At 35.6% G+C, this 23,241-nt stretch overlaps 1 pseudogene; it reads right to left on the reverse strand.

Annotated features, from left to right (window-relative positions):
- Positions 1-5,853: 5,853 nt before the first annotated feature.
- The window catches only part of LOC103552026 (flotillin-1-like), a 102,128-nt pseudogene continuing 84,740 nt past the window's right edge, over positions 5,854-23,241 (reverse strand).

The following is a 23,241-nucleotide window of genomic DNA, read 5'->3' on the forward strand; positions in this document are numbered from 1 at the left end:
ACTCCATGGTCTGACTTTTCATCTTCTTAAGGATGTCATTTTTGAAACAAATTTTTAATATAAATGTCATTTTTCTTAAAATGTCCTTGTATCCTATGAAGAAATTCCCCTAATCCAGATATTTGCATATTATTTTATTTTAAATTTTAGTATATTTGTTGTTTTACATTTCCTACACAATTTGTTTTGGTAAGTGAGGTCAAATTGGAGTTATATTTCATTCTCTTCCGTATGTGCACACAATTAATGCTGCCTAATTCATTGAAAGAACTATCCTTCCCCAATTGCTCCATAGTACCACCTTTGTCACAAAACAAGTGACCAAGTATGCATGCATATGACCCTGGCTTTTCTATTGTGTTCCACTCCAACCACACTCTACTCTTTTAATTATTTTAAATATAAAATAAATCTTGATATATGATAGTCCTCCAACTCTCTTCTTATCTTGAGTGCTTTTGGCCAGTTGCTTTTGCATGATAATTTTCAAAATTATAAATCCATTTCTACAAAAAAAAGAAAGAAAGGAAAGAAACTTGATGACATTTTACTAGGACTACATAGAATCCTAGATCAATTTTGCAATGGTTTGACATATTTAAAATATTGAATTTTTCAATAAAATAACATGGAATATCCTTCTTTCTTTAGATCTTCTTAAGTTTCTCTCAATAATGTTTCATAGATTTCTATGAAGATGAATTATATATTTAAAAAAATTTATTCCTTAAATGTATTCTGCTAAATTTATTAATGTTATTGAAGTAGTGACTATTTCAATTTCATTTTCTATAAACATGTTTGTCATACATAGAGATACAATAGATTGTTTTAATAAACATCTTGTATTTAGCAAACTTGCTGTTTTCATTTAATAATTACACTATTTTGGCTATAAATTCTTTTACATTTCCTATATTCGTAAGTGAAAGACGACAGTTTTACTTTTTCTTTCCAATTCATAGACATCAGATTTTGCACTCACTTGAGCTTCCATTACAATGTTGAATACTAATGATGATAGTATCCTTGTCTGTTTTCACTGGCAGAATGAAGCTGTCAGTAATTTACCATTACATTTAATATAACAATTTTGGGTATATATTCTTTATCATATGAAGAGAATTCCCTTCTACTTTTATTTTGCTGCTTTTTTTTTCAAGGAGGCTAATTTATATCTATTGAGATAATCATAAGAAACTTCTCCTTGTTTACTAACATAATGAATTACATTGATTTTCAAATTTAAAACAACTTTGCATTTCAATTTCTTTGTGATTATATGAGATTATTGGCCTATAAATTTAATTTCTTGTAATGTCCTTGTTGAGTTTTGTTTGCTTATATGTTTTTTAAAGAGTTTATTTTCTTAAAGCAGTTTTATGTTCACATCAATATTGAGAGGAACAGAGATTTCTATATATCCTTTGCTCCCACACATGCCTAGCCTCCCTCTTTATCAATATCAGTCACCATAGTGGTACATTTGTTACAATTGGTGAACCTACATTGACACACTATTATCACAGTTTTACATTACAGTTCCCTCTTGGTGGTGTGCAGTCTACAGATTTGGACAAAAGTATAATGGCAAGTATCCATCATTATAGTATAATACAGAGTATTTCCCTGCTCTATAATTCTCTGTGCTCCACCTATTTGTCTCACCACCCCTCCCCAGGAAACTGCTGATCTTTTTACTGTCTCCATAGTTTTGCTTTTTCAAGCACGCCATATATTCCAAATCATATAGTATGCAGCCTTTTCACATTGACTTCTTTCAGTTAGTAATATGCATTCAGGGTTCCTCCATGTCTTTTCATGGCTCTACAGTTCATTTCTTTTTAGCGCTAAATAACATTCCATCACGATGTACCATAGTTTTATTTATGCATTCACTTATTGAAGGGCATCTTGGTTGCTTCCAAGTTTTGGCAATTATGAATAAAGCTTCTATAAACATCTATGTGCAGGTTTTTGTGTGAACATAACTTGTGCAATCCATAATTGCTAGATCAAATGGTAAGAGTATGTCTAATTTTGTAAGAAACCACCAAATTGTCTTCCAAGGTGGCCGTACCATTCTGCATTCCTATCAGCAATGAATAAGAGTTCCTGTTGCTCCACATCTTCCTTGGCATTTGGTGTTATCAGTGTTCTGGATTTTGTCCATTCTAATAGATATGTAATGGTATTTCCTTGTTGTTTTAATTTGCATTTCCCTGATGACGTATGGCGTGAAGCATCTTTTCCTATGCTTACTTGCCATCTATATATCTTCTCTGGTGAGCTGTCTGTTAAGGTCTTTGGCCCATTTTTTAATCTTTTTTGTGTGTTTGTTTTCTTATTGTTGAGTTTTAAGAGTTCTCTGTATATTTTGGATTATAGCTCTTTATCAGATGTGTCTTTTGCAAATATTTTCCCCCAGTCTGTGGCTTGTCTTCTGAGTCTGTTGACATTGTCTCTTGCAGAGCAGACGTTTTTAATTTTAATGAAGTCCAGCTTATTATTATTATTTTTCTCTTTATGGATTTGCCTTTGATGTTGTATCTAAACAGCTATCACCATAGCGAAGATTATTTGTGTTTTTTCCTATGTTCTCTCTTAGGAGTTTTATAGTTTTGTACATTACATTTAAGTTTTGATCCATTTTGAGATAATTCTTCTGACAGGTATAAAGTCTGTATTGAGATTCATTTTTTTGCATGTAGATGCCCAGTTTTCCAGCACTATTTGCTAAAGAGACTGTCTTTGCTGTATTGTATTGCTTTTATTCATTTGTCAAAGATCAATTGACTATATTTATATGAATGTATTTCTGGGCTGTCTATTTTGTCTTTGTTGAGTTTTAACATTAAAATTTTGTTGGCCACATAAAACAAGTTTGAATTTTTGTCTCTTCCTGCTATCACAAAAAAAAAATTTACGAAAGGGTCATATTGTTTCTTCCTTAAATGCTTACAAAAATTACCCTGTTGGAGTCATTTTTCTGGGAAGAAGTTCAATTTTAGATTTTATTTTTTGAATACATATCATACTACACAAAATTTCTTTTTGTCAGGTTTTCTATGTTACTTTATTTCAAAGCATTTATCCTTTTTCATGTACATTTACTAAATTATTGGCATAAAATTTTACACATATCTTCTCATGATCAGCTTATGAAGTACTGAATCTATAGTGACATGATATATATATATATATATATATATATATGTTATAAGTATTTTTTGTGGAGGCTGGGGTGCTGATTTTCCCTTATGTTTACCACCATTCTTGTTTGGTAATTGTGATGTTTATTACTGTTATAAAGGAATTAACATTGAATTTTTATCTTTATATTTGTTGTTATCTCCTCTATGTGTTTTTATTTATGCCATTAATTTCCTATCTTATCTTTATTATTTTTCTACCTTATTTTCCTATGGGGTCAATTTGCTGTTCTTTTATCTGAAAATTATGATAAATAAACTTTATCTAATTACAAAGTTTAAGCAAACTATATGGAACAATGTACCTAAAGCTACAGAATACACATACTTTTAATTTTATGTATTACTTTACAAAAATTGACAATAGGCTTGTTCATAAAGCCAATCTCAAAAACCATCGATGTCATGCAGAATATCTTTTGACATACATATTTTGAAGTGAATAGCAATAGCTAACATTTTCTTCACTTATATAAGCAAATCATTTTGACATAAAAATGCATTTAATTGTCCCAGTCTACTATGGATCCCATAAAATTATTACTGAATTTTTGCTATTGACATTTTAGCATTTAGGAAAGTGAATTCATAATACCATTAGTGAACATAATTTGGCTCAGAGGACTAGAAGGTTGGGAAGGTAGGTTTTAATCCTGAACCATCTGATTCCATGGTCTACTCTTGCAGCTTGAGTGTTTCTATTGTCTGTACCTTCTCTTTCCATCTGCCTAAGGGGAGATCAAAACAACATTGTGTGGTTAGTCCACACTTTGCTTTCAGGTTCCACTGCAGCTGTATTCTCATGAGTAGAGTTACCGCATTATTGTCAGGTAGAACTGTTGAAGGAGAACGCAGAGACAATGCTTGAGGGATCAGGCTTCTACTGCACTCCATGTCTTTTCAGTCTCTGGCCTTCATCAAAGTCAGCTTTTAGGAATCTTGCTTTGTCTAGAGAAATCAACCACCTTCTAGGTTATTTGCTTAGTAGCCAATTTCTAACCACAGGGAGACAGAGTCTCCCTGGTTAATGCCAGATTGTTCTCTTTTCTCTTTCATTCAGATCAGTCCTCTTTGTACCACATTTATCACATGTGCAAACTTCCTTAAACTCAAGACCCAAAGTAGCCAAAACACTTCAATATTTGAAGATTTCTTGCTCAGTTCCCAAATGCAAAATCCTTTGATTCCAGTATTAAACAATGTTACAATTTAAATAAGTGTTTTGCTCATGCTTAACAAGTGTTGGCATCCTCCAAACCCAGCGTATATTAGGTACTTCTCTAATCTTCTCCCTATCTCTGATTAAAATTGACAAACTAGAACCTGTTATCTGTAGCTCCCCTCTTCGTGGTACTGAGTCTTATAAAATCAAAGCTTTTGGTAGCAAGGAATCTGCTAAGTCAAGGTAAAAATACATTTAATATAAGATTACTGGGTAGGTCACAAATTCAGCAAATAAAAATACAAGGTGCTTCGGATGTTAGGTCAGGGCCAGTCTTCCTCAGCAAAAAGAGGAGAATTGGCAGCAGATGTTAGCTCAGGGATAATCTTCCTAAAAAAAAAAAATACAAGGTGCCCAGTTAAATTGGAAATTCCATTAAATAACAGCAACAAAAAAGTAGTGTATGGGGCCGGCCCCAGGGCCAAGTGATTAAGTTCATGTGGTCCACTGTGGTGGCCCGGGGTTTCGCCGGTTGGGATCCTGGGCGCAGACATGGCACTGCTCATCAGGCCGCATTGAGGCAGCATCTCACATGCCACAACTAGAAGGCCCGGCAACTAAGATATACAAGTACGTACGGTGTTGTTTGGGGATATAGGGCAGAAAAGGAAAAAAAAAGAAAAAGAAGAAGATTGGCAACAGTTGTTAGCTCAGGTGCCAATCTTTAAAAAAAAAAAAAAAGTAGTGTATGTCCCATGCAATATTTGGAATATACTTATTGAAAATAATATTTGTTTCCTACCTGGAATTCAAATTTAACTGTGCATCCTGTATTGTATCTGGTGATCACGTTCAGGTAAGCAATACAAACACACACACACGTGTAGAAAAGTGGCCCATACCTCATAGCAAGACTTTCAAAATTACGCGGGAGTGGGGAGGGGTTTCCCTGCAAAATAGTACATTTGTATCATGTTGAGCAGCTTAAAATGCTTTTTTTCCTTATTGTATGTTACTGAATGGAGATTACATATCTCTATATTAGCTGTAAATAATAAACTAGAGTTTTTTTTTAATTTAAATAAATTTAGCAATTTATTTGACAAGTGAAGTTGAGACCCTTCCCTCCAGGCCAGGTCATTCCCTAGTCTTAGTCAGGAAAGAATTCTAGACAACAAGCTCAGACAGTCTAATTTAATTAGGAAGCTCAAGTTAACTAAGTTGGGGGTGGGGTGGGATAATCAGAAGGCTGGCCTGGAACCTCTTGTGGACTGGCAGTCTTGGTTGCATGGGGCTGGGAAGGAAAGCAACCCTTCCCCTCCAAGGCAATGTACAGGCTATTTGGCAAGGAGAGGTGAGGGGTGGAACCCCACTGTCAAAGAACATGCCAGTTGAAGGAGGCCAGTTGAAGTGCATACAGTATGGGGACCATTCAGGCAGCTTGGTCCATGAGGCTGGGTGTCAGCGAAGGTTGAGGGCTCAGGCTGTTCACAAATACTTGAGGTTCACCTGGGAGATGCTGACACCTCTGACTCTCCTCATGCTCTCAGGGAGGCAGCTTAGGGTGTCCAGTACCTCCTGGGAGTCCCATTGCACACCCAGCTGGGTGAGCAGTGTGGGATAGGCTTCAGAGAGACCAAAGAAAAGACCTAGAGACAGCAAATGAAACATATAGGTTTATTGGGAATCACTTACAGTGAATGTCCAGTGGCGGCTGGCTGGACAGAAATGTGCACCCGCTACCACCCACGGAGAGAAGCTGGCTTAAGTAGGCAGAGGAACAAAGGCTGTGTGCCTGCCAAGGGGGATTGTCCCTGTAAGACCTGCATTCCAAGGACTGGAATGCCCCCTGAAACCCCTGAGGGCCTCCGTGTTCCCTCAGTTGGAGGCAGTCTTTGTGCTAACTATCCTGGGAGAAACAGCTGGGTTGACTAAGCCCAGGACTGTTATCATCATGAGTGCTAGCGCTAGCCCAGACAAGGGGCCCCAGGAATGCATGGCTTAAAGGGCACATAGGCTAGTGTTCCCACACTGGGTCATTTTGGCCACCCCCACGGCCCCACTTCCACTGGACCCCAATGTGATCTTGTTGGCCAAGATCAAGGTACCACTGATCTCTGCCACCTGGGGCAGCTTCTGTAGCAGAATGTCCAGCCAAGCAGCCTCCAGGTACTGCTGGAACTCTTCTGCCTTCTTGGCCATCTTCTCAAGCTTGACCCAGAGCTCCAATCTCTGTGGCAAAGCCTTGGCATCCTCCCGCATCTGCACAGACTCGGCTTCTGTCTGCCTGCAGAATCAGCTGAGACGTTTCTGCCTCAGCTAGGTGCTCCAGCTTGTAGCACTAGACTTCTACTGGCTTCAGAACTCGGACCTCCAGCTCCTTCTCTCGGTGTGCGATCTCTGGCTCCTGCACTGCCACCTGCTGTGCCTGCTCCACCACCTGCATCTGTACCCACTTTTCCTCCATCTGCTGCTTAGTCTTGGCCACCTGAAGCTGACAGTCCAGCTCAAGCTGCTGGTGGTGACTTTGATGTCATACACAGCCTTCTCAGCTCCTAGTCCCTCTGCCCCTTGGTCATCTCCATCTCACTCAGGTGCTGAGCACTCACCTTTTCCTTTTTGGCTTTGGCCTCCTGGATCCCAGCATCTCTCTTGGCATCCACCTCCCCAATAGGAACATCATTTTGGACTTGAGAAGTTAGAGCCTTCCCCAAGGAGTGCAAATAGTCCTGATGATCATGAGTGTCCTTCAGTATAGCTAACCATGCCAGTAAGTCTTTAACAATTTACAAAAAAGGGTTATTGCTATTGTTATAAAAAAACAAAAAAGTCTTCTTCTCATTAAAAGGTCTTTGTTCCAGCCAATAAATCCCCATTTTAACCTTGGTGTACCAGTTTTTCTGTTACTTGCAACAAAGAAACAACTCAATTTAACTAATCTCAAATTTTTCTGTTTATATATATTTCTTTTTAATTCAGTCAAGGAGGTTTTTTTTGTAATAGTTCAACATATTACTGTTTAATCTAGTAAACTGAAAACTCTTTATACCTCAGTTGTGGTGTTAAATTACTTTGTTATAGTTTGGACGTTCCATGCATTGGATACATGGCCACACTTTTGTTTTGTTTTGTTTTTTTGAGGAAGATTAGCCCTCATCTAACTACTGCCAGTCCTCCTCTTTTTGCCGAGGAAGCCTGGCTCTGAGCTAACATCCGTGCCCATCTTCCTCTAGTTTATACGTGGGACGCCTACCACAGCATGGCTGCCAAGCAGTACCATCTCCGCACCTGGGATCCGAACCAGCGAACCCTGGGCCGCCGAGAAGCGGAACGTGCGAATTTAACCGCTGCGCCACCAGGCCGGCCCCAACATGGCCACACTTTTGGTCTTTAAGTTTAGTATATGAGAAAAACCTTCTACAATAACATGATCTGCTCCTCATTCTCTCTCTGCACCTGTGTATAAAATAACCACACATTCCAGAAGAAAAGCCCCATGCCCTTCTCTTTACGCTTATCTTGTAAAGAGAAAGCTGTAGTTTCCGACAATCTATAACACTAGTGGATTTGAAGGGGCCAGGGCAGATCATTAATTGATGGGAATTATAATGAGCTGTTGTATATAATTATACAACTTCATAAAAATCTGGGAGTAAATTACTCCAATCTTAAAAAAAAGAAGTCAAAAAATACATGAAGTTAGTCAATGAGAAAGGAAGATTATTCTTTTAAGTTTACTGATTTCAGATGTAGAGGCTATGCTATATGTCTTAGAAATAGTACTTGAGAGGTAGTTAACATAAAATGTTCTCATGTTCATAGTTGGTTATGATCTTTGGGGTTGAGAAATTTTCTTTGGAACAATAAGTTAAGTGGGAAGAGATCAATAGATATATTTTTTATGGAAAATTTCGACCTACTAACTACATTATAAATATATAACTTTTATATATTTATTATAGTATCTGCTGAAGTGAACTATATTACCAAAATAAACAAACAAACAAACAAAACATAAGTGAGTACTAAAATTCTAGAATGGAATACTAAGGAGCAATATGTAATTGAGTTTCCTGCACATATATTTACTAATGGAACAGATAACCATCTATAGTGATTGATTAAAATCATAAAATCTTTTAGGGCATTTACTTAAACCAGGAAATTTAAAGTGTAGTGCCATATTATGATTTCTCTGGTCCATATGATCTGAGTGCCTATTGATCATTTAATAATCACTGTTTTGCCTTTTTACTGACGCATAAAATATCCACATATGCTATTTACTAGCAAAGAGATGACACTAATCTGAATATCCACCCACAAAGATAGCCAGGAACAGAATTCAGGCAAACAAAGATTATCTCCCTATGATATTAATTATACTATCATTAGTTCCAAGAGCCCAAGGTCTCTTTTGGATAAGATGCTGAAATAATCCATTCTAACAATTTCCAAATTAGCTTACAAAACAACTTTTAACAAAACCTGCCATCATAGTGAATTAGATCATAGCCCACCTTGGGACTTTTGTTATGCTCCACATTCAGTCGAAACATGACTAAACTCCTCCTGTTGTAAGGAAGATGCTGTGAATTTCATCAAGGCCAGAATTTCACAACACAGTACTGCAGCTCAGTTATAACCCAATATGGTTTACTTCCCAGAAAAGCTGGACATTTGGTCCTGTGGTTGATTAGATTGGGTCAAACTGGGAAGGCATTTTAATATTCACTGTTTGGTTAAGCTTCCGTTCTCAGTGGTCAAAAATAAATAACAATAATATTAATGATAATGAGAAAATAATAATAATAATAATGCAATATTTGCTACTTAGAAAAATTAACTTAAAACATTTTTCAATATTGTCCTTAAAATGTACACAGTGACAGGATAAAATGCATAGAAACAATGAATACTATGGTATAAATAATAAATAATAAGAATTTGGTAATATTTCTTAATAACAAAATGCTACAATTAAAAAGAAAAGAAGCCCTCTTTTATTTAATAAGATTTTTTGGTAAAATATGCTTGTAAATAATGTTTTTTAATTGAAATAATGTGTATAAAATGGATTATTATTAGGAGAAATTATATTTTACAAATAAGATAAAAATTTTCTTTTTTTCCCTTTCTCGAAATAGCAGCAGCTCAGTTTTCTAATTTAAACATTTTGCTGTTACATATTTTCACCAGAAAAAAAATCTAAAGACAAAAAAACTAAAACCACACACACACACACACACACACAAATCCTACCTCGGTTGTATACTTCCGTTATGCATCATGCATTGTATCACTAATAATCATTTAGCATTGGGCCAGCCAGCCTGGTTGGTCAAAAATTTAAACGTATATTTTCAATATATAGGAGTTTGTAAGCTCAATAAAAGACACATCTCTTATAAAAATTAATGAATGGGAAAATAAGATCTCTGTGTCCACTTTCCTATACTTTTTGAATTTGAGATGTGTATCTATAACCTGTACAGTATGATATTTTGCTATGTATTTATTTTATACACAAACACGCTGTTGAGCTCTAACAAGAGAATCTAATAATGACTTGTAATCTCCCCCACATGGAAAAAACCTCATAAAATAAGCTTTGATATATTTCTTCTTTTTGTTGGATAGAGTTTCCAACAGCCAATCAGTGTCTCTACCTAAAATGACCACAAAAGTCAACAAAACATAGATATAATCTGTTTGAAGGAGTGGAAAGCTAACTGTGTCAATCAGAATTAGAGAGACAAGGGCCCAGAGCAGGAGAAATCTTGAAGAAGTGACCTAGCTCCTGTAGCCACTTCTACTCTAAGACAATTTCCTAATTCTGATTAGAGCAGGAGGTTAAAGATCCAAATCACAGCCCAGGGGATAGCTCTGTGACTAGACAAAGATGCCGGAAGAATTTCTAGTGCAGACGTGGGGACTTCAATGACAAGATATGACTGGTTTCCCTCAATACATTTGCTGAATACTAGAGTTAACTGGAATTCATGACTAAAATCGTTAGCAAAAGTTCTCCGACAAGCAAACAGGTCATTTTTCGAAGCTCCATTAGGCAAATATTAGAGTTCAAAAGCCACTAGAGCAATGGGTCTACAAAATAAAAGAGAATTATAGTTGAAAACTTTGGAAACCCAAGAGCGAATGAAAGGTAAATCTAGATTTATAAAGAATGCAATATAGCCTCAATTCAAGACAGTCCATAATTAATGAGAATAGCCACTACTCTATTGATCATTTCCAAAGGAAAATAACATTATCTGAAGATTCTAAAGTTTTTTATTTTTTCCCAAAACATCTAGCATTGTCAGACTTTACTAGGTTCACGTATATACACACATAAACACAAACACAAAATAGATCATTTGACTAAAATGAAAAAAAAAAATGAACTATACCCACAGGTAATCCAAGTATTGGGGTTACCTAACGAGGATTTAAAATAATTCCAATTAAAATGTTCCAGAATATACAGAAAACTATGAAAAAAGAGAAAAACGCATAGAGGATTTAACAGTAAATTGGAGTCTATAAAACGAATTTTAAAAATCTAGATGCTCTAGTACATATGAAATGAAGAACTCTGAAATGAATTTAACAGTAGCTTTTATACAGCAAAAATAAATAAATGAGTGATGAACTGGAAGATAGGTCAACTCAAGGTATCCAAACAGAAGCACAGGAAAGCAAAGAGAAAGGCACAGAGACAAAGAGACAGATCATTTTTGCAAAATATAATCTGCTACTCTTTCAGCTGCATTTTTGTTATCATGTGTTTTATTTCCAGTTCCCTTATGTATAAATGTTAACAAGATACTCAATGACATATATACGTTCACCAAAATCCAAAGCATCTCATATAGTGTTAAAGCACTTATTGTTAGAAGAATGCAGTAAGTAGAATAGTGTTTGTGGAATGTCTCTTGTGGCCCATGCTCAAGCTATTCCTAATAACTTAACAGATTGATCAGGGTCCTATATTTTAGATGGTTAAATTAATCATTAGTCATGTATCCCACTACAAATTATACGCTATAACAATTAGTCATATATGCTATTCCATTTCCCAAAATTTCTTGGCTAGCTTTTCTGAAAAAGACAATGGTATAATATAAGCAATATAATGAATCAAGTTACTTTTGATGGTAATCAACTCTACACATCATCTCACCAGGTAGTAACAGTACACTGGAAAAATCAGACACCCTAGGGGAGGAACAGTGAATGAACTCTTTAGGAGTTTCCAACCAAAAAAAAAAGAAAGAAAGAAAAAGAAAAAGAAAAGAAGAAGAATATATGCTTGACTTTCTTCAAAATTGAGATAAAACATAAAAGGAAACCTTAACCAACTCTATGACAGTCTAGCTGTGAATTTTCTACTTTAGCCAGTCATCATACCTGGCAGCAGATGCTATTAGAGGAATTACATAATTCAAGCCATAAGACTGAACATTTACCTTCCAGGAAATATCTAGTTTTCTCAGAGCCCAGCAGGGACACTTGCAAGTGAAGATATTTTGAGTGTAGTATGCCTCTGTTACTTCTACAGAACTACAGAATGTAGTTCTGCCATTCTTCCACTGAATGCAAAATTTCTGCTTTCAAAAGTTCCAAAATTTCTATTTAGCGTAACAATAAAACAAAGTGCAGACTTGCCCAACATCCAACGCTAAGCCGTCAACGGTAAATTGCTCCCATTTACAGTCTCATTCATTCCAATCGTGCATTCTGGTACAGGTGATGCTCTCATACCGTGGTACAGATTAATCTACAGTTTCACATAACACTGGTGACTGCTGCCATAGTATGAATTTACCTTGCAGCTTTCAATTTTAGTTATCTGATTGTGTCCTCTTGTCTTCCAGTGTATTATGCATCAAAATCTATTCCCCCTCCAAACTTTTGTTATCTACCCAAGGCTATATAACTTTATACTGTACAATCTTAGAACCCCAGCTAGAGATTTGGTGAAAGATACTGACCCTCAAATCACTCATCCTCTACCACTACCACATTGAAAGATTGAATTTATTCAGTACCTTGTTTTAATAGCTTGGTGTTTTTTTATTTAACCTCCTTTTACAGTTTTGGATTTATATGTATTCAAGATAGGATAAAGGGAAAATATTTGACAGGTTCTTTTAGCTGCTGTGTTCCCTGGCCAGGAGTTAATTTTCCTCCATCCAGATGGCAACAATGCGCCAACTAGCTTTTTGTTCCCTTTTTTTGTTGTTGGCCCAGGACCACTTCATTGCAACCAATCTCTGCTTCTGTCATCATATTTCTTTCTCTTACTCTCACCATCCTGCCTTCCTCTTATAAGGACCCTTGTGATTACATTATCTTTATCCAGATAATTCAGGAAGATCTTAAGCTCCTTAGCTTAATCATACACACAGATTCTTTGGCTATAAAGTAACATGTACGTAGGTTTAGAGGATTAGCACATGGCATCTTGAGGGGAGGGTCATTTTTCTTCCTGCCACAGTTTCAAATATGTCTCAACTTTTGCTTTGTTTGATTTTGTTTATTTTGCCTTCCCATATGAGTGGATGTATTATCATTTAAGGGATTGGCAGCAACCAGAAAATAGTTCATAGCCATTTCCTAATTTTTATGCCCTCCCCATTTTTTGCAATCTACCCTGAAATGCCCATTCTGCTTTTTCAGCAGCAATGGTCATGGGTTTGGACTGACAATCAAATTCTTGAAAAAGAATAAGCTTCTATCAATATCAAGTGTATTTACCTATAGCTAAGAGAGGATTTTCTCTTTTTCTGAGGTTGAGAGAACCAGCACAGTATAGCTAACATCCATGACTTCCAGCCACCATTTCCAAAGGCCCAGATATTCTTCAATCTAGATGTGTGTAATTATGAGAGACGAACGTAGCTGTTTGAGGAAGAGGTCGGCTCAAAGAAGCTGTAGTTTCCCTTCAGTGACTACTCAGCTGGTCACATTACTCCCGTTAGGCCATGTGACTAGCTAGTTACAAAATCGTCAAGGGACACATAACTAATAGCCATTATTCATTATCTAGTTATTCATTACTTGATAAATAATGTTGACAATGAGATACAGATGCTTAATTCAGTACATAGCCGTGGGCCGGATTCTCATTTATTATCGATCCAATACAATCAAATTCCTAATAGTTCCTTGAGTTGATGTTGCAAAGTGGATTTAATCAAGAATCAAATCCTCAGATATTCTTGTTGCTAGAGGAAAGACTACCAAAATAGTGATTAACCCTTTCCTTCTAGTATCTTTCATCAGATTTTGGAAATTTGTGTCCATTATCACTTCAAATATTGGCTTTCTGTATCCTCTCTCTCCTCACATTCTCAGATCCAAATCACCCATGTTTTATACTTTCACTGATTTCCACAGTACTCTAGTCTTGCTCTCTCTCTCTCCTACCTCACATGTTCTACTTTTGCTGTTACTGACACTCCTTTCACTGAGATGTGGGGTCTATGTTCCCTCCCATTGAATCTGAGGTTAGCCTTGCGAACTACTTAGACCTTTAGTGGCTTTTGAAGGTAAGACATAAAAAAGGTATAGCTTCTATCTTTCACCCCAAAGACACTTGCCTTTCGAATCCAACCACAATCTTGAGAGGAAGTCAACATGGAGAGTCCATGTGGACAAGCCAGGCCAAGGTAGCAAGTAAATGAGGTACTTTTGTCTGTCAGTCAGCATCTTTCTTCAGACATACGAATTAGTGACCCTTCAAATGATGTTAGCCTCCAGACTTGGAGTCTTCCCTCTTAGGCCCCAGACATCATGGAGTCGAGATAATCTATCCCTACTGTGGTCTCTCTGAATTCTTAACCCATGTTATCCAGGAGAATAATTGGTGATTGCTTTATGCTGAGATAATTTGCTCACAGTTTTGAGGTAAGCTTTGAAGAATTTTGCTACCCAGCTGTAATAACTAGAACAGGGAATGATAAGGGAATGAAGGGCAGTCTGCCTCTACTGGGTAAACATATACTTCATCTGAATATGAGGAATAGTAAATGGGGAATATCTTTGGAAAGATTTCATAGGTGTTGGTGAGAATGGCAGCATGTGTTGGTGGAATCATGGGATTATAAAATTCTCTATCTCTCCTACAAAAATTTGCCATTAGCCTGCCAGATATAATTACACCAGGCCTGGGACTGCATGTGCTAACCTGGCAAAGGGAAACTTCTACTCAGGACTGCATTTTAATTCTTCAGAATAAGACAACAGGGGGTTCAAGAGTGACTTCCCTTCAAAGACTAAACTAGGATGGATTATATGTCCTACCCAACTTCCTACTGGTAAAGGTAATCCCACTTTATTTTATTTTTCTAACACTGCTCCTTCCAGGGACCAAACCAAAAAGGAAACTCTGATGAGTCTCTTCTTGAAACTTGCCCTGCGGGTTGCCAGTATGGATGGCTCAATCAGAGACTCCCATTCAGAATGTCAAGTCTGTACAATGACAGGAAGTAAATGGAAGATGAGGGAAACTGTCACAGAAAGTAATGAAGTCCATAAATGGATAATGATGCTGAGGAAGAATACCATCACTCTCTTCAAAGACCTCGTATCAGCATAAGAGAATATTCAGGCTTGTTTCTCTCAATTGTGTGCCAATTCATGGCCAATTCTCAAAGACATTCCTGATTTGTTATCCTCTGAGAAGAACTGAATGAATTCAAACTATGAAATTTACCTGGCAAGTATACTTTGATGATTTGAGGGAAAGACATCAATCTGTGTCCTATGATATTCCACTTGAATATAGCAGCGTGGAAATTTTCATTTGGGTTACATTTTTTATTATTTTTATAATATTGGTTTTTATTCAGCCTGGAGATAAATCTTCCCTTTGAGCTTGACTGGATTTACTCTGACTGGCATACGACATCTGATGCATGTGTTGCTATGAATCAGAATGACATGCTGTTCAGGCAATTTCCTAGGAATGAAGGACAACACATTTCCTAGCGGACACAGTTCTAATAGGCATATACATTATACTTAAATTGCTTCAATGCCACAAGTATTCAATGGACACAACACTTGTAGTAGCGTAATCAACACTGGTCCCGATTCATAAGAGAGCCTTGGGGATATTGGGAACTAGATTGAATGTGTGGAGCCAAAAGGAAATTTATTATCTGAAGGTTAGGGCACAATGATGATGACAAGATAACTCCTAGGTGGGGACCCTAATGTCATTCACTTCTAAGAAATTGTTCATGTTTGGTAATTAACCTAGAAAGTTGATGAAGCAACTGCTTCAAAGCCAATTTTGAATTAATCTCACTGGAAATCTTGGACAGAGTGCATACTTTCATTTAGAAAAGTATTTAACATGTTAATTTCACTGCATTCTGATATGTTTAAAGGACATGACTAGGAGTGCTGAAGGCTCAGGATAGTGGGGTCAATTTGGGGAAATACTATGGACTGCTTATATAATGCAAAATCATCACTACCAATTTTACTACTTACTGCTGCATCCTCTTGGCCACTGTGCCCAGAAATAAAAGAAACTTACATTTCCTCTGATACATTCTTTGGAACAGTTAGATTAATGATCAACACCATGTTGATTCCATGGAAGGCAGAAGATTGGCTTTCCCCAGTGATATCTGGAAACATGCGTCAAAGAAAACATGTTCTTTTTGGCTTTGTCATAGTTATTCCCCAAGATAAGATGAAACTTGGACTTTGCATAACAATTATTCCCAAGGACTCTAAGATAGGAAACAGAGAGTATATAGGAAAGAGCATTTTGGGTTTTTTTTCCCCGAGAAAATATAAAACACTGACATTAATATTAAATAATGTGTGGTGTGTTAATCATTATATTAATGCCTTTTCAACAACTCTATAGGGTGATAAATGTATTTGTGGTTCAAATGTATAGTCAAATAAGAATGAAAGTATGTAGAAAACTACCCCCAAGAAAAAAATACATTTTAAAAAGGTGGCTTAAAATTCAAACTCATATAATACACATGGAGACTGATAATAGAAAAAGGAAGAAATAAATTTAGCTTTGGGAAAGTTACACACACCTTTAAAACTTCTATCAACGTCTGTAGAAACTTGCAAGTAACAGTAAGGAAAGCTGTATGGAAAATATTCCAGTTGGTAAAGGGCCACCAGAAAATTTCTCAGGGCTATGGACATGTTTAACGTGTTTGAGGAGGGAATTCTAATTTTCTAGAAGTTTTTTCCCTTTAAAATGTCTCAATAAACTTATCAAGTGTCCCAAGGATCAGGGTTGGGATAAACTGGAAGAAAAGAATTAGAAGAAAGTTCGAAGAATTTTATTACAGCCTCAGGATGCGTGAAGAATTGCCTGTGTTTGAATACTTTGTATAACCTTTACTCATGGAATTACTCAAGGTTGACCTAAATCTACTTTATCCTGGACAAAGGAGAATCTGAACAAAGGCTATGGGCCAGACCAAGCACCCGTAGCTCTTTGCTGAGATCATTTATTGAGTAATGAGTAACTGAGAATGATGAGATGCAGCTTGTCTGGGGAATGGAAGTGAGTCACATTTCTCTGAGTGGGCTATGTGATTAAGCCAAAGTGATCCCATAGTGGATAGCTTTCTGGAGCTGAGATTGTCTACAAACACTCAGCCTCTCAGGTTGTGAACACCCACATGCAATATGGAATGGGACATCAGAGGCTGTGCATGGGAGTCAGGAGATCGTTGCTCTGCTGTTACCAAAGATTTTTTGCTGTTTCCTTTCCTGTATCTTTTCCTAAAGTTCAGTAAATGTGGTGTCTGATGAAGCCACTGTTTTATCAATTATATAGTCAAGCTGAATCTAATATGCCACTGCTGCTAATAAGGTGAAATGGGCAGCATGATGATCAGTCAGTGGAATGAAGATAGTTCACCAGTCATAAACCAAATAATTATAAAAACATTAAGACATATCACAGTAAGACAACTAGAAACTTAAAACACCACCTTAAAACTACCCAGAAAAAAGTACATATTGTCAAAGGAGCTGTGACATGACAGACAACTAAGTTTTCAAGAATATCCACATTTATTTCAAGTAAATGTAGAACATTTACTGAAAGTGATTATGTTTGCTGGGCCATAAAGCACGTATCAACAAATTTCACAATGTTGAACATTATTCACAGTACAATATCTGACTAAATTGACCATAGACTTGTCCATAAACAAGTTTCAAAGCATTGAAATAATGCATAATATTATCTTTCGACACATAATTTCAAAAAGAAAAGTAAAGGCTAATACTTTAGTCATTTAGTGAAACCGACATGGGGAAATATTTTGTCATGATGGAAACACTCAAACTAGATTGCAGTGAGGATTGTGTATTGTGTGAATTTCTTTGACATGTACATTTACAATGAATGAATTGTATGGTATGCATGTATGAACTTACCATTTTAATTTTTAAGAAATATTTATGAAAAAATAAAATAGATCATATGACATTTTTAAGTTCAGTAAATTTGGTGTCAAAACTCTCCAAACATGGTTTTATCCTGAGCTCATTACAAGCAGAGTTTTTCCAGGGATAATAGTATGCTTAACAGTTTCACGTTTTTATATAATATGTGGTATCAATCACTTTAAGTGAAAAAATAGCCATCAGATGAATAGATATTAAATCCACTTGATTAAATTTAGAAATAATTATTGTCTTTTTAACTTTTTTATCATGGATATTTTTCTGTCAAACTTAATAGACTAAATAAGAAAAATCAATAGGATCACTTTTAAGTATAAGCTTTTATTCAGAATGAGGCAACATGAAAATGATTCCAAAGGAGAGTTCTAATTTGGGGAAAAAAAGGTATAGTTTTAGCAAGAGAGGTCATCAAAATTTCAACTAGTTTTGAGAATAGGAAATCAAAAAAGAGTCTTAGCGTGAATAGCCAAAGCATTCTTGAGAAAAGAGAACAGAGCTGGAAGTATCACACTCGAAGTTATAGTAATCAAAACAGCATGGTACTGCCACAAAAACAGACACATAGATCAGTGGAACAGACCTGAGAGCCCCAAAATAAAACCACACATCTATGGACAGCTAATCTTTGACAAAGCAGCCAAGAACATACAACTGAGAAAGGAAAGTCTCTTCTATAAATGTTGTTGGGAAAACCGGACTGTCACATGCAAAAGAATGAAAGTAGACCATTATCTTTCACCAGACACAAAAATTAACTCAAAACAAATTAAAGACTTAAAGGTTAGACCTAAAAGCATAAAACTCCTAGACAAAAACATAGGCAGTATGCTATTTGATATCAGTCTTACCAGTATCTTTTTGAATACTGTGTGTCCTCAGGCAAGGGAAACAAAAGAAATAAACAAATGGGACTGCGTCAATTAACAAGGGAAGTTACACAAACAACAAGGGAAGTTACACAAACGGCAAGGGAAACCACAAACAAAATGAAAAGACAACTTACCAACTGGAAGAAAATATTTGCAAATCATATATCTGATAAGGTGTTAATTTCCACAAGACATACTCATGCAACTCAACAACAACAAAATAACTCAATCAAGAAATGGATAGAGGATATGAAAAGACATTTTTGTAAAGAAGACATACAGATGGCCAAGAGGCACGTGAAAAGATCTTCAACATCACTAATTATTAGGAAAATGTAAATCAAGACTGCAGTGAGATATCACCTCATACCCGTCAGAATGGCTATAATTAACAAGACAAGAAACAACAAGTGTTGGAAAGGATGTGGAGAAAAGGAAACCCTCATGTATTGCTGGTGGGAATGCAAACTGGTGCAGCCACTATGGAAAAGAGTATGGAGATTTCTCAAAAAATTGAAAATAGAAATACCGTATGATCTAGCTATTCCACTTCTAGATATTTATCCAAAGAGCAAGAAAAAACACTAATTTGAAAAGATATATGCACTCCTATGTTGATTGCAGCATTATTCACAATAACCAAGAATTGGAACCAAGTGTCTATCAACAGACAAATGGAAAAAGATGTTGTATACATATACAATGGAATACTACTCAGCCATAAAAAAGACAAAATCATGCCATTTGTGAGAACATGGTAGACTCTGCGGATATTAAGCTACTCGAAATAAGCCAGAGAAAGACAAATACTGTATGATTTCACTCATATGTGGAAGATGACCAAACAAACACATAGATAAGGAGAAAAGATAGAAAAGATTGGTGGTTACTAGAGGGGAAGAGGATGAGGGGAGGGTGAAAGGAGAAAAGGGGCACATATATATGCTGATGGATGGAAACTAGACTTCTGGTGGTGCACCTGATGCAGACTATACATAAGCCAAAATATAATGACGTACACATGAAATTTACACAATGTTATAAACCAATGTGACCTCGAAAAATAACAATTTTTTTTAAAAAGAGATTCTTAGAAAATAAAGGAATTATTCATGTAGTTTAGCAGTCTGTGGTTGTTTGGATAGTAACAGGAGTTTAGCAAAAGAGGTAGGAGGTACAGTAGGGTTAAGTTAATCTGAGAGCCAATGTGACAATTTTCAATTCTATAGGGACTCCTGCCAGAGAGAAAAATACAGTAAACCCCAGCTACACATCGACCATTTTAGCAATTGTCAGCAATTTGACAATCAGGCTTTTTTTTTTTTTTTTTTCATTTCTATTCGCCCTCACACTCACTCACTCTTAGTTATTTAGTTACATGGCATAGCATTCATTTATTTACCTATTTTATTTACTTTATTTGGTTAGCTTATTTATTTATTTTTGTGGGAGCATTTTAAAGAAAATATCAGCACCATAATATTTAATTGGCTAAGACTAAGTCCTTGAAATGCAAGAATTTTTGTTTTTACATACACATTATGCCATTATCATACACAGAATTACTAAAATAATTCTTTAATATCATCCATACCCAGTTCATAATCACAGCTCCTATTGTATAAAAAAAAAGACATATCTGAATTAGGATACAAGAAAAGGGCTACATGGTAAAATTAGATGACAGGATCCTAAATCATTTTCATTTTCTAATAAACCCTTTTCTTTTATTTTCTGAAGCAGTTAATTTGTTAAAGAATCAGGTCATTGATATTGTAAAAGTCCTCACTTTATTAATAATAGGTTTATTAATAATAGGTTAATTAAAAAGTGAAACGTTAAACTGAAAGATCTAAACATCCATTATGCAACATATCTTTAATGGTGTGTCACAGACCTTTAACTTACTAAAATTATAACAAAGGAGTCTATCGAATTTCACTACAAAATGTTTTGTAAAATAGCAATTATGTACTAATCGCCTCTGGGGCACATCAAGGGGTAGGAAGAAGCTCTCATGTGAAATTAAGCTACTGAGATTCAACTAACTATTTGCAATTGTTGTTATTCCCCAACCAAATAAGAAATAATTGTCAACACTGCCAAAGTTAAAAAATATATGAATTAGTAAGGGAAACATACCACTCCTATTCATAAAGAAAGGATTAGTGTTTACTTTCACTATACAAATTCTGTTTAATATTCAATAAAAAAATCAGATTAACAAAAGTAGGGAAATTAGAAGATTTCACATAACATTGGAGACAATATTTAGAAGATCTGTAGAATTTTAATCATGGTAACGTAAAATGTCAGCTTCAAGCTAAATGTTTATAACAGTTAGGAGTCCTCCACGTCTTCTGAAAATATTAAGCTTTCCTAGTATAAAAAAGTAGAAATATTATAATAGATAGCATAGTACCTAACTATCTTATGGACTTTAAATAGGGTGGCCATATAATTTATTATCTAAACCAGGACATAGGTAAAGTACTATTTTATGAAATTTAGATATGATCCTGGAAGGGAGACATTCTCTTAGATTTAAAAAGTATTTATGAACCATATTCTCAATTTATTTTCAGTTTTTAAAATTAAGGTAAAGCTTCTTTTATTTTATTACATAAAATTAGCCATTTTGACATGAACAATTCAGTGGCACTTAATACATTCAAAATTGTGTGTAACTACCATCTCTACCTAGTGCCAAACCATTTTCAATACCCCAAAAGGAAACCTTACACCCATTAAGCCCTTGCCACACATTCTCCCTTCCTCCAGCCCCAGTAACTATCACCTGAACATGTGGAAATAGTACACATTCTTATAGAAATAATTTGTTAACATAGGAACTATTTGAAAGCATATTATGAACATAAAATAATTATAAGCTAAAAAAGAAAATATAAATTTGGCAAACTATGTAAACTATACCTCATGGTGTTACACATCATGATGCTTAGCAAAGTGAGAAAACTCTACGAATTTTCCTCAGTTTTATAATAATGTACCATTAAGAGATACATGATTTATGTAAGCATCCACATTAACATATTTGTTAAGTTATTAATGGGAAATATACATATGTAAATAAAGCATTAATTATAACTATGCTATAATCTATCAGTTGTTTTCATTAGTATTCTCTTATTTGATGTTCACAATAATCTAATCATTTTTGGTAATCGTGACACTTACTTTCATTTTTGATATCAGAAAATTTATTCCGGGACATATCCAAGGACACACATTTAGAGGGTGGTAAGAAAGGGATGAAATTCCAGATACCCTTCCTTAAGTTTAGTGATCTTTGCACTATAGAACATTATGTGTTTGCATGTGTGTATGTTGTATATACCTGTGTGTGTTTTCAAGCAGTTTAAGCTGGAAGTTAGGTTCCATATGCATGTCGATGAATATGCAACTATTCATCGTCATTCATCATATGAAATAAGCAAATAACTACAACAAATGCACCAGCATACGGAGCTCCCCAATTTATCGCCTCACCACTCTGTTAAGTCCTTGAAAAATTATGAAAATCTTCATCACAACTTTGTGTCACAGTGTTATATTCAAGCGTTCGCTTTAAAATTCATAGGGTATTCCCGGAAAACTTTGAAAAAAGTTAACCCTTAACCCTTAGCAGCTATGAGGTTGTTAGAATTCAATTGTTGAATATATAAGCCAGCAAAAACAGATCCTTAGAGAAATGACCAAAGTCCAGAGCAAGAGGAATAGTGTGTGTGGATGGGCACTGGAATGGACCAACCTTGAGAACTGAAAACAACTTTAGGAATCAACAGAGTCATCCACACTTGTTGTGACCAGTTCTCTTGCTAACTTCATCTGTAAACCCCATCTCAGATTTCACGCTAACACCATTGAAACTGCATCTCTAAAGATCACAAATGATCTCCACGGTGCTAAATCCAATAATCAATTTTCAGCCCTCATATCTTCATCTTGATTGAGCCATCGGCAAAATTTGAAACACAGCATCTTTTATAGTTGCTTAATATTTTCTTGTCTTGACTTCCTGTGTAGCCCACTTTACTTCTTTCCTTCTACCTCACTGATCATTCCCTATTTTTGCTTGTTTTCCCTCACTTCTTTGAGAACCTAACAGTGGAAAACTTGAAGTTCTGTTCTTATTTATCTATACTGACTTTCTTGGTCATCTCATCCAAACTCATAGTTTAAATATTTGGCACATCCACTTATATTTCCAGCCCAGAATTCCCACCTGAACTTCAGATTTGATATAGCGAAACATGTACTCAAAGTCTCCACTTGAAATCTAATAGGCCTCTCACATTGAACACTTCAGTACTAAATTATTGATTCCTATGTCTGTATCATGTTCCTCTCATAACTTCTCCTCATCAATAATTTTGCAATTCACTTTTTTCCAGTGTTCCAGAAAAAAAAAACCTTAGTAATTCCTTAATCCACATTTTTTTTAATAATCTTCTTTTTTTTTTTTTCCTGAGGAAGATTAGCCCTGAGCTAACATCTGTTACCAATC

Source organism: Equus przewalskii, chromosome 16 (genome assembly GCF_037783145.1).
Source record: "Equus przewalskii isolate Varuska chromosome 16, EquPr2, whole genome shotgun sequence".
Classification (NCBI taxonomy): domain Eukaryota; kingdom Metazoa; phylum Chordata; class Mammalia; order Perissodactyla; family Equidae; genus Equus; species Equus przewalskii.